General features: G+C 34.7%; 1 protein-coding gene across 2 annotated transcripts in view; it reads right to left on the bottom strand.

Annotated features, from left to right (window-relative positions):
• Positions 1–21183, bottom strand: part of CCSER1 (coiled-coil serine rich protein 1) — a 1210612-nt gene that overhangs the window by 319708 nt on the left and 869721 nt on the right. The gene's annotated exons all lie outside the window — the stretch shown is intronic.

Raw genomic sequence — 21183 nt, 5'->3', positions numbered from 1 at the left:
CCATTATTTTAAGGAAAATGCAGTGATCACAGAACTGGATCATTATGGGAGATGTCTGCCATGGATTCAATTACTTTGCAAAGACAGGGTACACAGAGAAAAGAGGTAGAGCTGACCCATGAGCAACACAGGTTTGAACTGTATGGGTTCGCTTACATGAAGATGTTTTCAGTAAATATGTACTGTAGTACCATCCAGTTCTAGGTTGGTTGACTCTGGGGATGTGGAATCGCAGATACAGAGGGACAACTGTAAAGTTATATGTGAATTTTCAACTGCACAGTGAGTTGGTTCCCCAACCCTCATGCTGTTCAAGGGTCACTGTATATGCTTCTCTGGATAGAAATTTACTTATATTCAAACAACCAAATGACACTGATGGAAACGCTATGTCTAGTTATTATAGAAAAGATAACGATAAGATGTACCATGTTAAGAAAAAGATGCAAATATTGATAATAAATTACATGAGACTGTAAGAAAAAGAAATATAAATTCTACATGTATAATTTGGGGAAGTCTCCTAGGAAAAGTAGGAAGTCAACTAAGCTTTTAGAGATGTATAAGGCTATGAAAGGTTGATATGAGGAAAATAACATTTCAGTCAGAAAAAAAAAGGCTTGACCAAAAGAGGTGGCATAGACCACCAAGGTGGCCTTGGCTCAAGGACAGCCCCTTGGCAGGGCCCGCACCAGCCCCTGTCACCCTGCCAAAGTGCCCTTGGGTACAGCACTCCCCAGGGACTGTCACCGGCCCATGCCCATGCCAGCTGGCCCGCCAAAGCCACCAGGTGCAAGCTGTCTACATAAGGGAAACCCCAATACAAGGCCACTCCTTCAAGACCATGAGATGTAGTTGTTTCACCTAATTCACAGAAACAAGAAATGAAAGTCAAACAAAATGAGGAGAGAGATGAATATGTTCCAAATGAAAAACAATAAAAACACAGAAAAAAAAACCCAAATGAAATGAAAATAAGTAACTTACCTGATTAAGTGTTCAAAGAAACAGTCATAAGAATGCTCACCAAACTTGGGAGAAGAATGGCGGGTTTCAGTAAGAAGGTCCACAAAGACTTAGAAAATATAAGAAAAAATCAATCAGAACTGAACAATATAATAACTGAAATTAAAAAATACACTAGAGGGAATGAAGAGCAGATTAGATAACACAGAAGAGCAGATAAGCAATCTGGATGATAGAAGAGTAGAAATCACAAAATCATAACAGCAAAAAGAAAGAATTTCTTTAAATGATGAGTTTAAGGAACCTCTGGGACAACATCAAGTGTACTAACATGTATATTACAGGGTTATCAGATGGATAAGAGAGAGGGAAAGGGACAGAAAATGTATTTGAAGAAACAATGACTCAAAACCTCCCTAATCTGGGGCAGGAAAAGATATCCAGGTACAGGAAGTACAGATAATCCCAAACAAGATGAACTCAGAGGGACTTCCCTGGTGGCACAGTGTATAAGACTCCACACTCCCAGTGCAGGGGGCCCAGGGTTCAATCCCTGGTCAGGGAACTAGATCCCTCATGCATGCTGTAACTAAGAGTTTGCATGCCACAACTAAGGAGCCTGCCTGCTGCAACTAAGACCTGGAGCAACCAAATAAATAAATAAAATATTAAAAGAAAAATGAACTCAGAGAGAGCTGCAAGACATATTATAATTAAAATGGCAAATGTTTAAAATAAAGAGAAAATCTTAAAGGTAGCAAGAGAAAACCAACTAATCACAAATAAGGGGAACTTCATTGACTATCAGCTAATTTTTTAAACAGAAACTTCACAGGCCAGAAGGGAGTGGCATGTTATAATTAAAATGCTGAAAGGAAAAACCTTACCTAGAATACTTTATTGGGCAAGGAATTAAAGGAGACATAAAGAGTTTCTCAGACAAGCAAAAATTATAGGAGTTCATTACCACTAAACTGGCCTTACAAGAACTCTAAAAGGTTCTTCCTTCTTTAAATGGTAAAGAAAAGGCCACAGCTAGGACTAAAAAGATATATAAAAAGAAAAATCTCACTGGTAAAGGCAAATATGTAGTAAGGGCAGGGAATCAGCCACTTAAAAAGTTAGTATTAAGGTTAAAAGACAAAAGTAGTACAATCAACTATTACAGCAATAAATAGATAAGGGATATACAAAATAAAAAAATGTAAGCTATGATACCAAAAGCATAAAATGTGTGTGTGTGGGGGGGTAAAAACATAGTGCTTTTAGAATACATTTCAACTTAAGCAACTATCAGCTTAAAATATGCAGTCTCCTAGGACTGAATCACGAATAAATAAAAAATCTGAATAGATCAAATATAGTAATGAAATTGAATCAGTAATCAAAAAACTCCCTCCAAACAAAAGTCAAGGTCCAGATGGATTCACAGGTGAATTCTACTAAACATTTAAAGAAGATTTAGTACCTATCCTTCTCAAATTACTGCAAAAAATTACGAGTAATAAGCACTTCCAAACTCATTTTATGAGGTGAGCATTACACTGATACCAAACCAGACAAGGACACCACACAAAAAGAAAATTACAGACCAATATCCCTGATGAACATAGAAGCAAAAGTCCTCAACACAATATTAGCAAACTGAATTCAACAACACATTAAAAGGATCATACACCATGATGAAGTGGGATTCATTCCAGGGATAGAAGGATGGATAGTTTAACATCTGAAAATCAATCAATGTGATAACACCACATGAAGAAAATGAAGGAAAAAAATCATATGATCATCTCAATAGATGCAGAAAAAGCATTTCACAAAATACAGCCTCCATTTATGTTAAAAAAAAAAGCTTTCAATAAAGTGGGTACAGAGACAATATACCTCAATATAATAAAGCCCATATATGACAAACCCACACCTAACATCATACTCAATGGTGAAAAGCTGAAAAGTTTTCCTCTAAGATCAGGAACAAGACAAGGGTGCCCACTTTCCCCACTTTTATTCAACACAGTATTGGAAGTTCTAGCCATAACAATTAGGCAAGAAAAAGAAATAAAAGGCATCCAAATTGGAAAGAAAGAAGTAAAACGGTCACTATTTGCAGATGACATGATACTGTATATAAAAAACCCTGAAGATGTCACCAAAAACTATTAGAATAAATGAATTCAGTAAAGTTGCAGGATACAAACTTAATATACAGAAATCTCTTGGATTTCTATGCACTAATAATATACTCTCAGAAAGAGAAATGAAGAAAACAATACATTTACAATTACATCAAAAAGAATAAAACACCTAGGAATAAGTTTAACCAAGGAGGTGAAAGACCTGTAATCTAAAAACTGTAAGACACTGGTGAAAGAAATTGAAGATGACACAAATAAATGGAAAGATACACCATGCTCATGAACTGGAAGAATCAATATTGTTAAAATGTTCATACAACCCAAAGCAATCAACTGATTCAATGCAATACTGGTCAAATACCAATGGCACTTTTCACAGAAGTAGAACAAATAATCCTAAAATTTGTATGAAACCACAAAAGACCCTGAATAGCCAGAATAATCTTGATAAAGAAGAACAAAACCAGAGATATCCTGGTCCTCTGATTTCAAACCATACTACAAAGCTATAGTAATTAAAGCATTACGGTGTTAGCAAAAAAACAGACACACAAATTGATGGTATAGAATAAGAGAATCAGAAATAAACCCATGCTCATTTGATCAATTAATCTAGGAAAAGGAGGTAAGAATATATAATGGGGAAAAGACAGACTCTTCAGTAAATGGTGTTTGGGAAAACTGGACAGCTACATGCAAAAGAAGGAAATGGGACCACTTTTTTACAACATATACAAAAATTAATTATAAATGGATTACAGACTTCAACGAAAGACCTTAAATCATAAAACTCCCAGAAGAAAACATAGACAGTAACCTCTCTGACATCAGTATTAGCTATATTTTTTCAGATATGTCTCCTCAGGGAAGGGCAACAAAAGCCAAAATAAATAAATGGGACTATATCAACCTATAAAGCTTTTGTACAGTGAAGGAAATCACCAACGAAATGAAAAGGTAACCTACTGAATGGCAGAAGATACTTTGCAAACAATATATCCAATAAGGGCTGGTATCTAAAATATATAAAAATCTCATGGAACTCAATATCAAAAAACAAACAACCCAATTAAAAAATGGGCAGATGACCTGAATAGACATTTTTCCAAAGATGATATACAGATGGCCAGCAGGCAAATGAAATGGTGCTCAACATCACTAAGAGGGAAATGTAAATTGAAACCACAGTGAAATACCACCTCACACCTGTCATCATGGCTATTATCAAAAAACAAAAAACAAGTGTTGGTGAGGATATAGAGAAAAGAGAACCTTCGTTTATGGTTGGTGGGATTGTAAATTGGTACCGTCATCATGGAAAAGAGTATGGAGGTTCCTCAGAAAACTTAAAATAGAACCACTATATGATCCAGCAATTCTGCTTCTGGGTATTTATCCAAAGAAAACAAAAACACTAATTCAAAAAGATATATATACCCCAATGTTCATTACAGCACTATTTATAATAGCTGAGATATGGAAACCACCTAAATGTCCACCCATAGATGAATGGATAAACAAAATGTAGTATGTATACAATGGAATATTACTCAGCTATAAAAATATGAAAACTTGCTATTTGTGGCAACATGGAGGAACCTGGAGGGTGTTATGCTAAGTGAAATAAATCAGAGAAAAAAATGCCATATGATTTCATTTATATATGGAATCTAAAAAAACAAACAAATGGACACAACAGAACACAAATAGACTCATAGATACAAAAACAGACTGGTGGTTGTAGGCAGGGATAGGGGTGATTGGTGGAGCTCAGAAGGACAGACAAAGTAGGTGAAGGGGAGTAAGAGGTACAAACTTTCAGCTATAAAATAAATAAGTCACAGCAATGTAATGTACACACAGGGAGTATAATCAACAATGTAGCAACTCTGTATGGTGACAGATGGTAACTGGTCTTTTTTTTTTTAATAGATCTTTATTGGAGTATAATTGCTCCACAATACTGTGTTAGTTTCTGTTGTACACCAAAGTGAATCAGCCATATGCATACATATGTCCCCATATCCCCTCCCTCTTGAGCCTCCCTCCCATCCTCCCTATCCCACCCCTCTAAGTCATCTCAAAGCACCGAGCTGATCTCCCTGTGCTATGCGCTGCTTCCCACTAGCTAACTATTTTACATTTGGTAGCGTATATATGTCGATGATACTTGAACTTCACCCCAGCTTCCCCCTCCCACCCTGTGTCCTCAAGTCCATTCTCTATGTCTACATCTTTATTCTGCCTTGCAACTAGGTTCATCAGTACCATTTTTTTTTTTAGATCCCATATATATGTGTTAGTATACGGTATTTGTTTTTCTCTTTCTAACTTACCTCACTGTGTATGACAGACTCTAGGTCCAGCCACCTCACTAAAAATAACTCAATTTCATTTCTTTTTATGGTTGAGTAATATTCCACTGTACATATGTGACACATCTTCTTTATCCATTCTTCCATCGATGGACATTTAGGTTGGTTCCATGTCCTGGCTATTGTAAATAGTGCTGCAATGAACATTGTGGTACATGTTTCTTTTTAAATTATGGTTTTCTCAGGGTATATGCCCAGGAGTGGGATTGCTGGGTCATACGGTAGTTCTATTTTTAGTTTTTAAAGGCACCTCCATACTGTTTTCCACAGTGGTTGTATCAATTTACATTCCCACCAAAGCACAGGAGGGTTCCCTTTTCACCACACCCTTTCCAGCATTTATTGTTTCCAGATTTTTTGATAATGGCCATTCTGACCGGTGTGAGGTGATATCTCATTGTAGTTTTGAGCAACCTACAGATTCAATGCAATCCCTATCAAACTACCAATGGCATTCTTCATAGAAATAGAACAAAAAATTTTACAATTCGTATGGAAATACAAAAGACCCCGAATAGCCAAGGTAACTGGTCTTATTGCAGTGATCATTTCACTGCAATGTGTTGAATCAGTATGTTGTACACCTGAAACTAATATAATATTGTATGTTAATTACAACTCAATTTTTTAAGTGGGCTAGAAAGTCCATTTTTATGAGTATAAATGTTACCAATATACCTAGGACACTGTCCAGAGTAGACATTATTAGATAAATTGTTAGAAATTTAAGAATAAGTAATTTAGACACGGTTTTGTAAAAAACAGATTTTTGGGGACTAGCAAAGAAACATCATCACAGCTGTATTTTAGGAGGATAATGCTGCCAAAAATGTGGAATAGATTCAAAGAAGACAAAATCAAAGACAACAGAAGGCAATTAAAATATAATGAGAGCCAAACCAAGGTTCTGTCAAGGGAATGGGCAAAAAAAAAAAAAAAAAAAAGTGATGTAAGAGATTTCAGGGACAGAAAGAAGTTGTGTTGCTAATGAGAAGTAGGGGCAAAAAGGAAATGAAAACGGAATGTTTGCCAACTCTCAGTAACTGAGAACGTGCCATTAACTAAAATAGAGAATTTCCTAGGTGGAGCAGGTTTGGGGGAAAAGTTAAATATAGGACATATTGAGTCTGAGGTGCATATGGTGTAGACATTATCCAGCAAACATTTTGAAATCTGGGCTTGATATTGGGTATGACATCCAATAAAATTTGGAAAAAAAACCACAAACAAAAAAATGTGGCTTGTGATTTGAAGTTGGAAGTCTCAAAGAGAAACTGGAGTTGTAGAGGTAGAAAAATTCTCCTATGGAGAAATTATAGGAGTATGATAAAACACAGCCACAATTAAAACTCAAGTCCATGGAAAGGAGACAAGGTATAATACTGGAAGGCAGGAGTCAAGGGTAGGAAAAGAATCAGGAGAAGAAGATAATGTTTCACAGAAAAGGGAGATTAATGTTGTCCTGTGGTATGGTGCGTCTCTGCAGGATTAGGAGTGAGGCTTTTTTATTTGGCAATAGTTAGGTCACTTTGCCCTAGAAGAGACCAGCTTCAGTGTAGACGAAATCTGGTTGGCAGTGAGTTAAAGGCAGAACAGAAGGAAAGGGGATGAAGCAGCGAAAGTAGGCTACTCTTTCATTTCAGTCAGGGTTCTTGGTAGCAAGCAACAGAAACCAACTCTGGCTGAGTGAGGCAGAGAAGTTATTTATTAAAATGATATTGAGTAGTTATCAGAACTAAAAGAAAGGCTGGGTAACCAAGCTCAGGGCCATGCACATCACAGTCAGGATCCAACAAAGACACACTACCATCACATCTCAGTACCAGATAGTAAAGTTTGCACTATCAAGTCAGCCAGCTCTGGACGAAGGATGGTACAATTAATACCACTTTAACTACTGTCCTAGGCTCTCAGTCTCCATGAAACTGTGGAAACTGTCTTGAAAGTGACTAGCTATGACTATGTCTTTGGAATATGAATACCAGGTTAATGGAGCCTGGGTCATGTGTCCCCAGGCTAGCAGTAAAGGAAGACGCAGAAGTGAGTAACTGACATTTTCAGCTGCTCTAGTGAGAAATGCTCCATCTCTAACTAAGATCATAAAGTAAGGAAGTTCTACAATATTAGTAAGTAGGTTCAAAGGCTGGGCAGTCACAAGAACACACATATCTAATATGTATCCAAGAAATTTGGTACTAGAAAGAAAACTTGAAGCAAAAATTAGCAATATATATATATTTTTAGACCAGAAGGGCTTTAAACATGAGAAGAAAGAGTCAATTCAGTTTAGAGAAACTGAATACAGAAGTAAATATTTAATGACAAAAGGCCTATTTAGGAGGCAGAAAATCATGTTACTAAAAGCAGAGGTAAGGGAGTTGGCTTTGAAATAAGAAAGGAAAGCTGGAGAAAAGTAATTAACTTCTGGAGAGAGCTTTCTAAAAGCTAAATATGGTGACTGTGATTTACCTATAGTTTTACCTGTAATCATCAAACAACAGTTAATTACTACATATTAAATACTACCCTGATAGTAATGTTAAGAGTACAGGTTATAAACCATGTTATTATTTTCAGAAATTTTCTAATTAACTCATTTAGTTCTGATAACAACCAGGTGGGCACTGTTATTACATTTTACAGAAGAGAAAACTAAGTCTCCAATGAAGTTAGGATTCAAACTAAGTTTTATCCGATTCCCAGACTTTTTAAGGATAAAAATAAGGAAAGTAATACACATTGAAAAGGGGTAATACTATGAGACCATGAAAGAAATGTACTTTTTACTCTCTGTCAATCATATTGGCTTACAGTGCCCCCTCCTTTAACTCCTTGATACTCATTTCTGTAAGGAGCATATGTGATTCCAGTTTCAGAGAGGTCATTACTTAGCTCTGAGTTTCTATTTAGAATCTCTTTTTCAAGTCCTTAAAAGACATAGTCTTGAAAGTAAGGCTTCAAAAAATTCCCTTTACATATCAAGGGCAAGGCGTACATGTCTGCAATAGCAGTTTTGCTATAAGACACAGTATACCAAGGATAGAGGAAATGATATATAAGAAGATAAGTTCTTGCCATATGAGAAGAGGAAATGCCACTCTGGTGTTTGAAGGAGCTTGCAGAGATTTGGAAGAGATCAGAGCAGGGATTAGATGATGCTAGAGTCTCTGAGGTTACTAAAACTCTCAGAAGAAACCTGATAAATGGAGAGAGTAAAACCCAATAAAATGCATCTAGTACTGTACATGACTAGAGAAGTTTCCCTGAGATTGTTCCTCCTGTTTACCCTAAGAGATCTTTGAGAAGGAAACAGATGCCCTCCATAAACCAACGGGCCTGAAGAAGACTAGGCTTAGGATAAGGAAACCATGGAATGGAATGCAGGCACCTTAGAAAAGCAAAGCTATGGCAAGATTCATAGATTTCAACAGGGGGTGCTGAGGAGCTGTCCACACGACTAGACAGGCACTGCAATGCCCAGCAGATATCTGCATGGGCTACTCAGCGACCTGCCCGCAGGACAGAAGAGGGTCACACTTGTGCCAGATTCTTCTGCTGCTACAAGGGGACTCCCAGACAATATCCTAGGATAAAGGGAAGTAGAGGAAAGGAGATTCAATGAGTGAGTGAATAATAATAGAAAATGTGAGATGATAGGAGCAAAAATTAAGATAATTTATGTCACATATCCTTAGCTTTCAGTTGGTAAAGTTAATAGTTGACACTGAACAGGATTGTGATTGACATGAGAGGCCAAGGAGAATAGAGATTTAAAGTAGTCACTAGGTGAATTAGTTGGTCACTTAACCCTGAATGGGGAAAAAGAAACTGCTTCCAAAAGGCATTTAAAGCCTAGAAGAAAGTTCATCACTTTTTTTTCATTCATTTTAAATGAATTCAAGCTTTGTAGTTAATTTCAACATATAACAGATGTTAAATAGTTAAAGTTTTCTAAATGATATCTTCTTGTTCTCAAAACAAACCATCTAGAGCATAAAATTTTTGCATTTATCACTTCAAATTTTTATATCTCCAGGTGTTTTGTATCTAGAATATAACTGCACATAAAGTCTAGATTATTCAGTTATCCTGGATGTGATATTTCTAAATATTTAAAACACTTCTAACAATATTAAAAATGTAAGATAAAAAGAAGTAAAATCACTTACTTAAATTTAAATGTTAATAAATTATTAATCAAAACTTTAAAATTCAAATAATAAATGCTCAGTTTATGTTTTACATCATTTTTAAAAATCCATATGTTGGTAAATCATAAGCTTGTATATATGTGTATATAATCTTTTGGGAAGGAACAAATATAAGTTGAAATTTAAAAGAAAAAACAGCACTAATCAAATTGTATTTCTCTGTGGTTCTCAGATACTTCATTTGGATTCACAGAAATATTGGTCCAAGGACACCAGGATATTCAGGCAATTTCCAGATGAATTAAAGAGACTTACTATATCAATGACAATAATTCAAACAAGGTCATATAGAACAATTTTCTCAACTATTCTTAAATTCAGGTTAGACAATGACTCCAGGCCACTGGAGACCAGATGCTACAGGGAGAGAAGTATTAACTTTATCACTAAATAAATTTTCAGCATCTCCTGTCCTAATTAAGAATGAATACATTGGCATCCAAATAAGACATCTATGTGCTCTAAACCTGATTTTAAATCCAGGGCACGATACCTCTTGGAAAACTTGGATTCTACCTATATCAAATGAAGAATAGAAAACAGTTATAAACTGTTTTTCTTGATAAAGACAAGAATGTAATGACCTATCAAACTATCAAATTAAGGCTATGACAAGTTTTAGGAGCTACATTTATCTACTATGTATCAATATCTATTTTTTTAGTCTATTAAGTGACTCTACAGACCCCATGAATAGATCTAAAATCATCAGGTATACATTTTGGGAGGTTTTCAGATAACTTCTAGAAAATTGAAATTCTTACAGATTATATTCCTAGATGTTCTATCTATAACTTCTTTACTCTTACTATTACTCTGGTAATTCCTAGCATTTTGTTTTGTTTTGTTTTGTTTTCTCTGTCATAGTAAGAGTGACAGATCTCCCTTTCTGGAGCACATATAGATAGGTATGCTCAATCTGTCTATCACAATGTTAACGACTATAGGTACATTATGACTCTTCTGATAGGCACACAACCCAGGTAATATTTTGTGGGGTCTACATTTTCTTAGTACAATGCTTGAATCATAAACACTTTAGGCAAACGAATAAATAGATCATTCATTCAGGTGATATTGATTGAATATTTACAGAATACCTACTTAATGTTAGATGATGTTCTAAGCTATACCAGAAACGAGACTAAGTCAGTCCCTGCTGCTACTCTAAGTACAGGGTACAATAAAACGTTTTAAAAAAGACTTATCAGCAATTATAAAAAGCATGATAAGAGCAATTTATTAAGCATTAGCTATTCCTATAAATATGTAATACTTGGAACAGGTCAACTTTATTGTATTTGCCCCCAAGACCTCTGCACAAGATCTTCATTCAGCTTTCAGAATATTTAGCAAAATAAAATAAGCAAAGTAGTGCAAGGCTTTGGACAACTTAGTTTAGAATATAATTAGGATATAATTTTCCAAGAAAACCAAAACACCATTACTTCAACACTAAAAAATTATTACGAATAATAAACCTGTTATAGTACTGTTATAGACAATGTTTTCTAGAAACTGAGAAGAAACTAAATATTTGTAAGCACTATAATTGCACTATTAAAACAAGAACTTTCTCAAGCTTTACAAAGCACTTCTATAGGAGCCAAATGATGAGTTTTGGGTTTTCTTTTTTTTTTTTAATAAATTTATGTATTTATTTAATTATTTTTGGCTGTGTTGGGTCTTCGTTTCTGTGCGAGGGCTTTCTCTAGTTGCGGCGAGCGGGGGCCACTCTTCGCGGTGCGCGGGCCTCTCACTGTCGCGGCCCCTCTTGTTGTGGAGCACAGGCTCCAGACGCGCAGGCTTAGTAGTTGTGGCACACGGGCCCAGCCGCTCCGCGGCATGTGAGATCTTCCCAGACCAGGGCTCGAACCCGTGTCGCCTGCATTGGCAGGCAGATTCTCAACCACTGCGCCACCAGGGAAGCCCTCTTTTTCTTTCTTTCTTTCTTTTTTTTTTTTTTTGCAGTCATACAGGTGTTAAGGGGGAGTATACTGATATCCGCCTCAGTTGTCTAAAATGGCTGTTTCAGGAGACTTTTGTGGTATGGAATTATATTTCACTGGCTGTTTCGATCGAGGTTGATCTGATCCACATAATAAGCAAATATTTTAAAGTGAGATGTCTTGCTAAATGTTCGCTAAGCTCTCCTTCTGGAGTATAAAGAGCACTACATTTCCAGCCAGAAGGTCTAAGGGCCATGCAATATGAAGTATTAAAGGTACAAAGATTGCCTGAAGCTCAGTTTTGTCTTCCTGAAGATGCGACTGTGTGAGAAACAAATAGAACAGTCTGTACGTGAAAGCACTTTGGAAACTGTTCAGCCCTGTACCAAATTGGCCAATCTAATAGTTCTTTGCACCAGTTCTGAGGTTCCATGTCCTCTCTAATACATGTAGCACTTCAGAATTGTTTGGGTTTTTTGTTTTTGTTTTTTTGGTCTTTTTGTGTGTGTGTGTGTGTCACTTTCCTCCAGCTTCTAGTGATGTTGTGTTGCTTCTTAGTTTCAGTAGTCTAGGAGTTGATAAATAACAACTGCCTCCTAAGGACATCACAGGTGTAATTTGTCTTCACAACTATGAGAAAGAAGCTTAGAGGTGTTATATAGCTGATATGTTGCAGACTCTGGTTTCAAATCCAGACAGGCTATCTGCGCCCTCCTTATACATACCATGCTGCATTACTGCCTGGTCACATAAGTCTCCTGAGGACAGAGATGGTGTCTTATTTCTCTCTGTGCTCATGCAGTCCAGTGCTCTGTTTTGCAGTGGCACTCAATATGTTTGTTAAGTGAATAATCTGTCTGTATGTGCAATTTATGTTCTTCTTCCTGCAATCAAAGCCCATTTCCTCTGGTTTTAATATCAAAGAAGATAAATTATTTGGTTGGTTAACATTTTTATATTAGTACTATGTGATGTTTGTATAATATTATATTTATTTTTTGTTTTATTTTTTAACAGTTCTTTTCCTAGGATTTTATATGTAGGGTATAAGCATATGTCCTAATCCTCTTCACTTCTAAGTGTTGTTAATGGAGAGAATTACTAGAACCATAAAAATTCTCCAGACCCCCTTCCTCTCCCCAAAAAGGAAAACAAGTTAAAGAAAGAAAAAATAAGTCCAGAATATTTTATTTGTTCATAGCCCTCCATGTCTAAAACAGAGTTAAGGCAGCTTCCAAAGCAAAATACAGCACCGAGAAATAAATTAAAATTTAAAAATGATGCAATGTGAAAATAATAATAGGAAAATACGATGGGGTCAGGAATTAAATTAGTATACAAAACATACCCTCTAAAGTTCTTATGCCTGGCTTAAAGTAGGGTCACAGAGCTTTCTAGAAAAGGGAAAAGGGATCAACTGCAGTGTTCACTAGGTAAAACAAACCAGTTGCCTAAGTCATTCCTGATGTTGACACCATGGAGAAGATTCTTCTGTGGGTCCTCACAGAAAGTTATTGCTTAATGTAATAAACAACCCTCTAAAACCATCCTGACAGTAAACACTGTGATGGATTTTATGGGGCTGTTTGTTACAATGCAGTTCAATAAAGGTTGATAGCTACTTACCAGAATATAATTCAATAAAAGGAATTTCACAGAGCATTAGTAAGATGCAGTCCAGTGCAAGCTGTATGGTGGTCTGCCCTAATCCAAGAGGAGCTTAGAATACCAGGGTAGGGGCTTGTACATCAGAGAAATCTATGAACCTCTGGACAATTGTGTATTGGGGAGCATGGTATTACGCTATAGGTGTGTGTTTCTCTAGGAAGCTGCTAGATAGCACTATTAGCCTTTATCAGATTCTTAGATAGGGTCAAGAAATGGAAGAACTGAGCATGTTCCCTCAGGCAAAATCTGTAAAAGGCTCTGAGCAACAGTGAGTTCAAGTTTATGGTTACTGAGAGGAAGAGGTTCTGTTAGCCTGTTAGCCAGTTCACTGCGGAGCAAGGGTGGGATGGATTTACTTTTTTGCAATCTTTGTTTCACACTTAATTTCAGTAAGAGGTCCATTTGGCAGGGCAACAGTCTCTTCAGAAAGAAATTAAGCATTCATTCTAACACAGAGATAAAATGGGATATAATACAAATTATATATAATTTTTATAAAATCAACTGAAAAGATATCATAAAGGAATGTTACATTTAAAAACAATAGAGCAAAATTTAAAGACATAAACATTTGAAAATTTTGCCCCTAATCCTTACTTGATATTATTTGCAACTTTAATCCTAATTTTATTTCCAGACCTGTGTAGACTTTTTTATGTACAACTTCATATTTATTTTTAAAATTCATTCAATTTATTTAAACTATAAACAAAAAGAGTTCTCCCAAGTGATGGGTTTTATGCAAAACCAACTCTAGTTGGTAGCTACAGGTGAGGAATTATGATGGGTATTCTTTATATTTATGCATTTTTATAAGGATCATTTATATTTGTTCCTTTCCTAAACTTGGGTAAAAAAATTTTTTTAATCTCTTACTCTTTGAAACTATTGTAACTATATTAAGATAATTCTATTGGGAAATTTTGAGGATAACCATAATGGCAACCTTAAACAAATTAGGGAAAAACCTATTCTCCTGAGTAGAAACAATCTCTGTAAGTAAAATTTTCCTTCCCTTGCCAACTCTAATGCATTTTAGTTTGATTTTATAGTAACAGCCAAATTTCTTAACATCTATGTTCATAATTTAATCTTATTTCAGAGAGTTGGTTTATCAACCACCTGGGGAAATCATTTAAATTCTCTGGAACTTTATTGTTATTTTGTTATTTTTTTAATTTTAAAAATTTGAAATCTAATTTACACTACAATTTTGTAAATCCCCTCCAGATTTAAAAGTATATGATTAATAAATAATACACAGATAAAAGTCATCTGACACACGTGTGAGATAAGAAAACTAGCATGGGGCCCGTCCTATAGGAGGTTCTCAATAAATATTTTCAATAAGTGAAAACTTGAAGAACCACAAAATGAATTATTTAGATGATCTGATTTTATCAATCACATTACAATATTTAAACAGATAGGAAGATAATAATTTTAAAACACTCATACTTTTTAGTTTAAATTATGGAAATAAAAGTATAGTAGCTTGGCAAAATTTTTCTTTTATCAAAATCTCTTGATTCTTGGGAATGGGTTATAATTATTTTCTTTCAATAAGAGAAATATGGATCATAAATTAATAATACCATACTGAGGAATTAAAAGTATATACTAAATGAATATAATGATGATAATATAAGATAAATGTCCTAAAGTATGAAAAGCAAAATTTTTAGACTATGTTTACAAAACAAAAAGAGAAGGAGAGCGTATCACCCAAATTAGAATATATTATTTATGGAGTTGGTTCATTTAACCCTTTAATTAAAACTGTTTTTCAAAGTGATGTGACTTTAATAATCAGAATTCTCATTAGTATTTACCTCTTTCAAATTCTTAAACATCAAAAGCCTTTCAGTTATCTAAGGATATATTTGACACTAGAGGTGATTTCTTCCTGCCTATTCTTATTTTCTAATTTATTTTCAATAAATACGTGTAATTATGAAAATAAATTCTGTTCAAATATATAAATAAAAACTCTGCAATTTTAAGACTATTGAACAACTAACAACATCAAATATACATTTAGCTTGACTTTTTTCTCTAATTTATTTCAATTCATTTAAGGTTTTTTGGAGAAATGACAATACAACATATTGCTGCTTACTGATCAGCTGTCTGTTAAATTATTTTCTCCCACTCGTCCTTTCTCTTTTGGTCCTTTTGAGTGAAGAAGGAAAATAGGAAGTTGAAGCAGAATAAATAACCTGCCCTGTAGTCAGGAACAGAGACATAAAGCAGCTCCATTCCAGGCTCCCTGGAGAGAGCAGTGACACACACTGGAGTTTTTTCCTGGAGCGTAGCAAGGACTGCAAATGCCTCTGAAAGCCCATTATCACTTTTATATATTTATTTATGAGATTTTCCTCGACTAATTTCTATTTCCTAGGAGAGCAGAGTGATTTGGCCAAACATTCCTTCAATTGCTTTAAAGTCACAAATAATAAATGTATCAAATCTTCATTTTAGCCTCATGTCTAATTACTTAGCAGAGCTCTTTAAATATAGTCACTAGACAATAAACATATGGTTGTTCCACGAGCATTTCATTTTGCAGATGAGCAAGGCCAAAAGGTAAATGTAGGTCAGATACACTTTTTTTTAATTCAATAATTAGTTTTCTTCAATAACCTAAATTTATTACTAGAATATGAAAAAATATTAAGTAAAATATGTTATTAAAATATGCAAAATGTATTCTGAAGCCAGAGTTAAATAAATATATTTTAAAAAAATGTTTAAAGTATTGATATCTATTTTTGAATATCAATATGTTTAATATGTTTTTATCCATTTGTATAGATTAGCAAAATTTCTTTTTAAACATATGTATATTTACGTATTTCTAATATGCTGGATTATTTTGACTTTTTAAGTCACTAAACAGTGAAATCAGACAATAGAATCTAGAGTTCCTGTTTCTAAACTGAAATCTATTAATAATATATAATACGACATTGTGAGGGTCATGGTATTTTTAATATTGCTTCTGCATTTCATATAACATTTAAAAATATCAATTTATATCATTTGACCATTATAAAACTTAGGTTAAAAAATGTAATTTGCCTTGTAAAATACATCAGAACCTAGAAATTTTTATTTTATTGACTGTAAGAAGAATGAATATCTTTAGAGGAAAAAACATGTATCAGGTAGCAAAAGTTAACTCTGAATTTCTCAAGGAGAGCATCATAAAACCTTAAATGGATCGACATAACAAATAAATAATATTAAAATGTATTAAACTTGTCCTATCCAAATTATTATTCTTCATGGTGACAGTTTTATGATTCACGGCTTAACAAAAATAATTATGTATATTAGATTATTTTATTACATCGAATTATCAGGTGAATATTGCATTCAAATTTGGCCTAGATATTCCACTCTTTTATATGAGATATATAATTTAGGTAAAAAATAGTACAGAGAAGTGTCATATTCCTGGAAATGAAAAATTGAGCTCAGGGGAATCAAATTATTTGAGGCTTGGGGTACTATGATAGTTGAGACAAAACTCTGAAAATGGAAATTCCAGAATACTATGTATGTTCGTAAATTGAGTAGGTGGAAAATAAGTTAAGCTGACAATTTGTTAAAAGTCTATTTCAGAAATATTTCTGTGACTTTCAATATTTTTGTGGCTTCTGACTACAATCAATGTTTGTTTTGCTTACTTTGTGACTCAGCCGAGTTTCAGCATTAATTTATGAAGCTAGGTTACTCAAGAGAAACCTCTCTACAATTAAGCAAGAAGATGTCTACTGATATTATCTGCTAAGTAATTATTTACATCAAGCAATTAGTTGAACTTGTGTAAACAATAACTTAGACTTTTAGGTCTCTAGGCATAATTCTGTAGTTTAAATTTCCAGCTATATTCTCCTATTGGATGAAAGGGCAAATATTTAGGAATGAAATGTGTTTAATACAATATATGTCCTTTTTCCGAGTTTCTTTCTAGTTATAATCTTCAGAGTCCTGTTTGGGATGTGATAATAAGCTATTATATACTGATTACTTTGCAAAGATGTTTCTATTCTGTCTATTATGGAAAAAAAAAGTTTGCCCTAGATTTAGATAGATTTGCAACTCTGTTGCAAAGGTTACAACATGTGCCTATTTTGTAGCAGCTCTCGGAAACCATTTGTGAATCAGGAGGACCATGTGGTCAGCAGGTCCTCATTCCTTGCTCAGGCACAGTGTGCCTAGGCTGGGTTGTGCCTCGGAAGTTGGTTAAAGATCATATAATTTTATCATGCCCAGTGAACTATATGGAACTGGCAGCTGCCTTAGAAAATGGTCATTCATTTCCCAGACCAGAACATGGTGGATTGCTTGCAGGTTGTATGTTCCAGGCTTGCATTGTAAAAGCACAGAACAGTTCAATACTATGAATTTCCCCCAACTCATCAACGAAGATCAGTTATGGGAAACAGTGTGGGTATACACTCTTTACAAGGATTATTTACTAAAAATTCATTAGGAAAAAAAAGGTTTTGAGTTTTTATTTGCAAGGAGAAAACATGAATAATAAACTCTAAAATATCAATCTAAATAAACTGTTAAAAATGGTTTAATCCTAGAGCTGCCTTGAATCAGGTGCTATCATACACAAAAAAATTCACACCCAAAGTATGAGATATGTGAGTTATCTCCTTCTTCCTATTTGGGGGTTACCCACCCTTCTGCTCATTTCACTAACAAATATCACAGTTGTATGTTTCCAGGCAGAAGTACAAGTTCTTTCACATGTGTTTTGTCTCTGCACTTTTTTGATCTTTTGGTATATACTTTTCTTGCTCTTTTTTATTGGATTTGTGTACAATGCAGGATCCACCAAGCACCTGTAAATATTCACAACATTTAAGGATTGAGTTTGCCTTGATGTAACAAAATATCCAAATAACAGAGTGTTTCAAATAATAAGGTTATGTTTTCTCTGATGCAACCTTAAGCCAAGAAGTAGGCGTTCAGGTCTAATACAATGTCCTAAGATGTCAGGGTACAGGTCTTTTAGGTCCTCTTAGCTTTTTCAAGTTTCAAGATGGGTCCTACAGCTTCAACCTTTATGTCTACATTTCATGCAGAAAGTAGATGGACATGTCAAAGTCAAAAAGGCACAGGCCAATCGAATCTACCTAATTTTTAAAGACGTTTCAACTTGTATTTAACCAACATTGATCATAACAGTGAGACATGCTCAATACTACTCGTAAGAAAGGCTGAGATATGACATTTTTAACTGACCATATTGACTTAATAAAATTGTGAATTTAGGCCAGTCATGTGTAGACAGGCAGAGTTATAAGAGGGCACATTCTAATTAGTGGGAAAGTTCTGGTTGCTGAAGCCCAGGGAATGTATAATGGGAAAGACAAATTTAAAGCTAGTCAGGGCATATTAGTAACACCTCAAATGCTAAAAGTCAGCTAAGTACTTAATTTAACAGGCAGTGGGAAATCACTGAGAGTCTGAGAAGGGGAGAAATATGATCTGAGCTGTACTGTAGGAAGCTTAAATTGCATGAAGGCCTGGAATGTGAGGAAGAGGAGGTCATGATGAGAGTTAGAAGTTATAGTCCTGGCAAGCAGTTTAAAGGTGAGATATTTTTGAAATAGTAAACCAATGTGTTTTTGTTCCCAGTAACTCCTAGGTCTCACATGTCTTGTGACTCTCCCATTAATTGTTTCAATGGTGTTTATTACTTTGTGGGAAATCACAGCATCGAGCCAGGAATAAAAGGAGCCACTATGCAACTCCGAGATTCAAACTGCACTTACTGAGACCCTAGCAAAACTAAAGTCTTGAATAATTGTGTGTGTGTGTGCACACGTGTGTGCATGTGTATGCGTATGAGAGAGAGAGAGAGATTTTCTAAATTCCAAGATTTTCCCATTATATTTCACAGGAAAATTTTGGTAAACTGACACAAAGTTTTTCTATGTGCCATACAGTAGAAATGACATAGTATATAATACTATGACATTAGAGCAGAATTTCCTCTAAGGATAAAAGGGGAAAAAAGTTTACAAAGTTGGGAGACAGTGAATAAATGTGACGACAATAGTTCTGGAGCAAAGCTGATTGCTGACTTTTCTGAAAAGGGACCAAAACTAATACCATTCCTCTTCCTGAACTGCAAAACAATTCTGCCTTGCAGGGTGCTCTGTGCCAACAAGGGTAACCCTCAGAGAATAAACATATGTTTACACAAGGGAGCGCATAAGATGGCACTCAGTGTATTTTAAACTTCAAATATCATACTTAATATTAACGGATCGATATTTAAATAGTTTGAAAGTACAAAATACTGCTCCTTTGCTGAGCTGAGTGAGAAGCATTCAATAATGGTGCCCCTGAATCTAACACTGTAACTTTATCTGATCTAATACAACCCTCCTCTTGTTTCACAAAGACAGTAGGCTGAGTAGATGTAAATATCAGAATCAACATGGCATTTTACCAAATATGGCTTTCTGAGAAGTGGAATATATTACTTTTAACCTTGTTCTATAACTTAGTACAAATTCAAGTTTAAGTGAAGAATAGGATCCTCCTATTTCCTGAAAAATGCTTCAATCTAATAACTTTTGGAGATCTGCTTTGCCTTATTCTCTGCTAAATATAGGAAGACTTTGAAAAGGAACATGAACAATCAAAAAGATGTTTGAGTGCTTATTATGCTATCTGTAAAGAACATGCTTATGGCAGGGAGATAGGGATCTCAGATTGGGTGTCATATTTAGGCCATTAGGTTTGACATTTCATTTGCAATAAAAGTTACAAATGCTAGAAAGACAAGACCCAGCCAAGTGGCAGTAGGTTTCCTAAGTGCTGTCTGTGACATTACCATATAGATGGAGATGTACATATAAATGAAGCATGTTATCACTTGTTAAATTGTATTTGATGTTCAGACAATTTAAGATTTCTGCATATTGAACATCAAAGTACAAAAAGTAAGTACAAAGAGAAAGTATCTGTTATCATTATATGCCAAGTAACATATTTAAACCCTAAAAGAAAATAAAAATCACTATTAGAAAGATGATAACACTGATAAATACAATACAGTAATACATAATTAGACAACGAGAAATGCCTTATAAAGCTGCTGGAATTGTGAAAAGGAAAACCAAAAGTGTTTTATTACTTATTAATTTTAACTTACAGTATTACACATTTTCTTTCTATATATTTTCTTAAAAATGACTACTAGTACTTCAGTTCCGCAAAACAAGTCTAGTTTTGAACAACAACAATAAAAGTTTTAACTGCTTAAGGATATTAACAAGGATAGATAAATATGGGATCATTCTGCCTAAAATAGTTTATTTTTCTATAAGGCAAAGTTATACAAGAATTAGAGCAAGATTGAAAATGCATGAGGTCTGAGCTGGTGGCAGGTGAACTGGGTAACACTATCTGGCAGAGACTAAACTCTTCATGTCAGGAAGGAGTGAACACATTAGAATAGAAAGGTTCTAGACTGGGGGTTGACAAACTTTATCTGTGAAGAATCAGAGTAAGTATGTTAGCCTGTGTGGGCCACAGGGCTTTCCCCAACTACTCAACCTCTGTCACTGTAGTGTGAAAGTAGGCAATGCATAAACAAATGGGCAGGTCTGTGTTCCATTACATTTTACTTATGGATGCTAAAATTTGAATTTTATATAATTTTGTGTTATAAAATATTTTACTTATTTATTTCGACGACTGAAAAACAGAAAATGTATTCTTAATTGCAAGCCATACAAAAATAAGCAGCAAGCTACATTTGCCCCACTGGCTGTATTTTGCTGAACACTGTTCTAGATCAAATATGATTCCTGATTTCCTAATAAATGACCTTCCACTA

Source organism: Mesoplodon densirostris, chromosome 1 (genome assembly GCF_025265405.1).
Source record: "Mesoplodon densirostris isolate mMesDen1 chromosome 1, mMesDen1 primary haplotype, whole genome shotgun sequence".
Taxonomy (NCBI): Eukaryota; Metazoa; Chordata; class Mammalia; order Artiodactyla; family Ziphiidae; genus Mesoplodon; species Mesoplodon densirostris.
Note: the sequence above shows the minus strand (reverse complement) of the source record. Positions and strands in the feature narration are given on the sequence as shown.